Here is a 6,000-nt window from a genome sequence, read left to right as displayed (position 1 = left end):
TAACACCGAAAGATGATAAAAGAAAAAGTATGAATTGAAGAAACCAACGTGAGAACCATCTCTCGAAGGCGCAGCACCTCCGGCGGACCTCTGCGGCCTCCCCAACTGGCAGCGATAGGGAGCACGCGAGGAGAAGGCCTCGCAGGTGCAAGAGAAGGAAAATACTCGTAGAACCAGATCTATATGGAACAAATGAAAATCAGTAAAGATTGTGCCTCTAAATCTAGAGTTAAAACCTCAAAAAGGAAAGGAGATGTACCTCTACGACCCTCCAGAAACTGGAAAGGGCAATCTCTCCAGACAAGGCCTTGTGACGACAGGAGCGTCGCAAGCCCAGTAGAAAATCCGCATAGGCCATGCTGGCCCAGTCATATGTCCCGACCAACTGGAGGTCGCGAACAGCGGACAGGTAGTAAAGTAGTACTCTACTACCTCGATCAGGGGAAAACGTCCCTGATAGCAGGATCAGTACAAAGATGCGCACCCGCTGCTCTCGGGTGGTAGCATCATCCTCAAAAGCTGCAGCCAGCGTGCAGTGACGAATACATCGGGAACTCAGCTGTCCCGACTGAGCCTCAGCCTGGGCCCGAATAATGATCGGCCCCAATAACTCCTGAACCTCCGGCGAATAGACAGTGACACCGGCATCGAAAGGCAGGGGAGTAGACTGAAACTCTAGCCCCGTAATGAGACTGAAGTCAGCTGGAGTGACTGTCATCTCACCCCAGGGAAAGTGAAAAGTGTTGATGGTGTCCCAAAAGAACTCCACCAAAGCCCGAACGACGAGGTTACCTCCGTCGTATGAAAACATGGCCCGGGTGGCCTGCAGCAGGGGAGTCAATCCACATGACTCCCAAAGACGACGAAGCCCCTCATCGCGGCAGATGAAGTTGTCGTACAGAGAAATGATGGTGGAATTACCCGAGCCATGGCTACGGGTCCTCCCACTTGCAAGACCTCGTCAGATCCGCTCCGACAAATGATGAACCGGCGCATGAAACAGGGTGCGTTCGTCCCAATCTGGCATGAGACCCAGCCTGGAAGTAGAAGGCACGTCCTCGCCCTCGCTGGTGGGCTCGTCCTCTCGACGCGTGTCCCTCGACCGAGAACCGGAACCACGTCGTCTAGCCATGCTAAAGTATGTAAAGTAATTAAGTTTAAAGGCTCTACAGTATCTAAAGTTCGCCTAGGCCGCATGATACTATGTTCGCAAAAAACAGAGTACGTAGTACTAAAACAGAGCAAAATTTCAAACAAGCATGGAAATGTTCTTTAAGCAAATAAACAATTTCTTGCAAACATATGATGAATATTGTGACAAATTGTACAAGTAAAAGCAGTAAAAAATGCAAAGAACGACCCACATTGTTATTTACGACCTTAAGAGGTCCAACAATGGTGAATCCTTCATTTCTTCACCAAATTGAGTCAAACAAGTCTCAAAATACTCCTAAGGTAATGTACAAGCATAATTAAACAAATTCAAGGCATAAAATTCAACAAACAAAGCAAATTAAGCAAGAACATTTTTCGAATTTTTCGAAAATTCGCGAACAAGAATGCATAATTCGTCAAAAACCGAGTAGAGTTTGAGCAAAATTTACATGGATCGGGAAAATAGATGAGAAAAGCTTCGATTTGCAACAAGTTTGAGCGAATTTGGTTGAGAAATGAGCGAGAACGAGTGAAGTGAAGATTTCGTGGATTTGTGAGAAGCAGAGCAGCGAAATAGAAATGAAGAAGAAGACGGGTTTAAAACCCCGATTCTGTCGCCAAACGACAGAATTGTCGCGAGGCGACAAACTCTGTCGCGCGGCGACAGATGCAAAAGCTCGCGACAGGCATTTCTGGCCAGCGCTGGAGCGGCGACAGAGTGCTGGGCCCCTCCTTATGGTTTTGTGGGTCTAGTTTAGTAATTTGGGTTCCTTGGTACGCCAGTTAGCCCCTTTAAGCAAATTGACATAATTTAGTCGGCTTGATTGCAATAAACTGAGTGATCGACTTGATGAAGATCGTCTCACTTAGCTTAAAGCGCCTAAGTGTTGGCTCATAATAAGGCACCGAAATATTGGTTCAACAGATATACCGAAATATTGGTTCAATAGATGCACCAAAGTAATGGTTTACAAAGGCAAAAGCACCAAAGTACTGGCACAAATATACAAAAGCGATGATAAATAACAATATATTAAGGGTCAATAGGCAAAATGATTCTTTGGCAATGTCTCAACATAGAGAGGAGTTGTCTAGTGGCGAAGCACGGCCGTGGCGAGGTAGTGTCACAAATTTTGGAGATGGCGAAGTAAGGTCAACTTCGATGGTCCCTCAAGGTAAAGAAGAGATTGTCTATAGCGGCGACGTACTGCCGTGGCGACATACGACCACAACCTAGAAGATGACGACATACAGTTATTTTCGACGATGTTCCCGAAATACTGTGGAGGATTGTCACCAAGAATATTGAAGACGACGACATATGGTTATCTTCAACGATGGCGTTCACGAGGCACTGTGGGTGTTGTCACAAACAACAAATGAAGCAACAGCAAAACGGTTACGCTCAGAGACGTGTGCTCGACGGTGCAAGATACGCGTTTCTTACCTCTTTTATCTGTTTAACTAATGATTAGTTTGCAGGTATCGGCGTTATAAGAATGATTTGGAATCGCAGAACGTTTTAAATCATTCTCCGTCCCTATCGATACTTTGACTCTCGTTTTTCGAAACTTAAGTTTCTTCAAACTCAGTGAAAGTGGGGGCTTCTTTAGACACCCATTTGTGTCTCCCCAAAACCAAACCCAGTGATGAATGCCTTTCACGTCGAACCATTATCGAATTAGGTGAAAGTGGTTTGGAAGTCAAGTGTTGCGGTTTAGTTTTAATTAAATTCTTTTCTCTCTGTTTTTGAAAATGACTTTATTTATTTGAAAATAGCCGAACCAGTTTAGTTTGGTCCATAATTAAGGTCCAATAAAAGTGTAGATGGATGGGGTTCGAAGAGATCTTTCCAACGATATATTATAAGCCCGATTCCGATGAATATTGAGGAAGTTATGGCCAAAATACTAAACTGGGTCTGGTTAATTATTTTAAATACGGCCCAATGATCTAGAGGAGGGCCTAATGTTAATTATTATTCCTAAAATTATTAGGATTAATTATAGTTTTCTAGAATTTTCTAGAAGGTTCCTTTTAATTCTAATATTATTAGATTTAATAATTAATTATCTTTAATAGATTTTTATTTGGAATAAAATATCGTTTTGTTATCTTAAAAATATATATTTTATCTTCTGTACGGATTCCGTAGATCAAGTTGATTAAAGATCGGATTCCGCGTGAAGAAAAACGCGCTAATACAGGTTGTCGCCAAACGACAAGTCTGTCGCCGCGCGACAGACCCTGTCGCCTCGCGACAGACATTGTCGCGTCGCGACAGAGTTAATTCCTGGCTACAGCGTGGAGTTTTATTCCTTATCAAATTCTATGATTTTTCCGGATTATTTTCATTATAAATAGCGTCCGACTCTCTGTTTTCAGAATCATCAATTCACATTCGATTATTCTTTAATTCTCTCAATTCACAAACAATCAATTCTCATTAACTCTTCCTTAATTCTTTTTTTTTCTTCTCTATTTCTAAACTACCTTTTTACAAACACAATATTCCGCATTCACAAGACTTAGAGTCTCTTAGCCAAGTTCGAAGTTGCCTTCACCCTAGACGTGAAAGGTTGATATTTCTGAGGGTTTGGTCCAAGACTAGTCTAAACTTTATTTAATTTGATTTTAATTTAATTCTTTAATTCTTTAATAATTCTTTATTATTTTCATTGAAGTTTACTAACTTGTGTATTTTGTTATTAGAAAGAGGTACGAGGCTTCAAAGTATGTAATCTTATTACTCTCTTTCAATGTAGAAAGCATGTTTAGATTTGTTTATTATTGTTTAACATTCCTAGTATCATGTTAGGATGTTATTTTATGCTTTCTAGTATCATGTTTAGGGTGCCTTTACTCTTTTCTAATATCATGTTAGTACCATGTTAGGTTTAAAGCTTTGATCTTTATTATTTAGTGACATGCTAGGGTTTGTTATTAACCTTGTTAGTATCATGCCTAGGATCTTGCTATTATTATTTGAGCTTTTTTTATGCCTTATCATGCTATTATCATTATTGTTATTGATTTATTTATTATGTTGCTTGATATTTATTTTATGTTTTATTGTTATTGCTTGATCACGCCTTTTATGATTGTTAAAGGGAATTTGTACTTGAAATCACGCTTAATAAGATAATTAATAATTTGGTTTAGGCTAATGTGATTTTAACTCAAGTGATCGCCAATAATAGTATTATTTGTGCATTAATTTCAACCAACATAGATTAAACAGGGTAGGTTTAAAATAATGTTTGTATGTTATTCGAAAAGCGCGCATGAATACGAGCAGAACAAAGTAGAGGCCTATTTTATAGGGCGGGTCCTTTCTTTTGTAGATTGGATTCGTACCTTCATCCCCGGACCCTATTTGGTTCAAGACCTTATGGAGTAGTTGATGGTCCTTTTGGATTGTCTTTTGGGTTTACAAGTTCCTAAAACTTGTTGGCGACTCTTTTTGCTCTTTGTCTTTCCCTTTGGAACGCCACCGTACTTTAGTGTATGATCACAGTGGGGTTCAAGTTTGGGGTTATCATAATGTTTGAAATATTCCCTACAAATATTAGCTTTTCAGAAAGTGAACATAGGCATAAAAATGTGTGATTTTCGGTTTCTTATGTGGTGACTTTGTGATTAACTTCGATTGATTAGGTTATACTACCTTCGTTAACATTTAGTTGCAACTTTGGGGTATTACTTGAGAGATGTAAAATATTCCAAAGTTGCAACTAAATGTTAACGGAGGTAGTATATGATTTTCTTAATTCTAACTAATTAAATTTTATCTGATTTTCTGCATTTTTTTATCAATGAACATAATCATGCAAGATATGAACATATGCATAGGTTCTCTTACATGTGAACATTAGCTTTTCAGAAAGTGAACATAGGCATAAAAAATATGAACTTATGCATTTCAGAAAGTGAACATAACATTTCAAAATATGAACGTAAGCATTGGTTTTCTTAAAGTGAATATAAGCATTTAAAAGGTGAACATATACGTAAAAAAATATGAACATAAACATTTAAGAAAGACAACATATACATAAACAGATTTAATTAATATTTCATGAACACACTACATATTTACATTATGAATATTTGAAATTATTTATGAATATATAAAATATTATTATGAATATAATGCATTTAATTATGAACACAAAAATTTAAAGAAATAAAAAAATAATATGATTATGAAACATATGCATTATAAGTATTAAATGTTCATTTTTTTTAAGTGTTCATTTTTTATTATTAAATGTTCATATTTTTTTCACTAAATGTTTATATTTTTTTTTACTAAATGTTCATTTTGTAGAGCGTAGTGTTGATTTTTTTTTTATGTTGTTGCACCTATCTAAGGTGCACAAGGGTGCACCTTAGACTAATTGTCTTCCCCTAATCTCCTACACCCCTCCTTAAACACGTTGTTTAGCACCCCTTCTCACACATACCCACTTTCACAGTCACTACACAGTTGTTTACCCCTTGTATATACAAAAAAATAAAAAAGATAAAATAATAAAAAAAATTCTACCCATCTTTCTCATTTCACTTTTTTTTTTTCTCATTTCACTTTGTCTTTCTACACTCATTTTTCAGCATTTTATCTCTCTACACCCATTTTTTCGCATTTACAAATCAGATTTTTCCTACGAATTTGTAACAAATTATCAAAAATAATTGTTTAATCAATACAGGATTCAACAATCAAGGTCGAAATTCAAAGGAATTAGTGATTTTGTTCAGATTTTGTTCGAAAAAGAGTATAAACCCTAATTTTAATAATTTTGTGTTGCAATTGTGTTATAGGAACATTATCGAAGCATAAAA

This window comes from Chenopodium album, chromosome 22 (assembly GCF_948465745.1).
Source record: "Chenopodium album chromosome 22, dcCheAlbu1.1, whole genome shotgun sequence".
Classification (NCBI taxonomy): domain Eukaryota; kingdom Viridiplantae; phylum Streptophyta; class Magnoliopsida; order Caryophyllales; family Amaranthaceae; genus Chenopodium; species Chenopodium album.
This window is presented reverse-complemented; position numbering follows the sequence as displayed.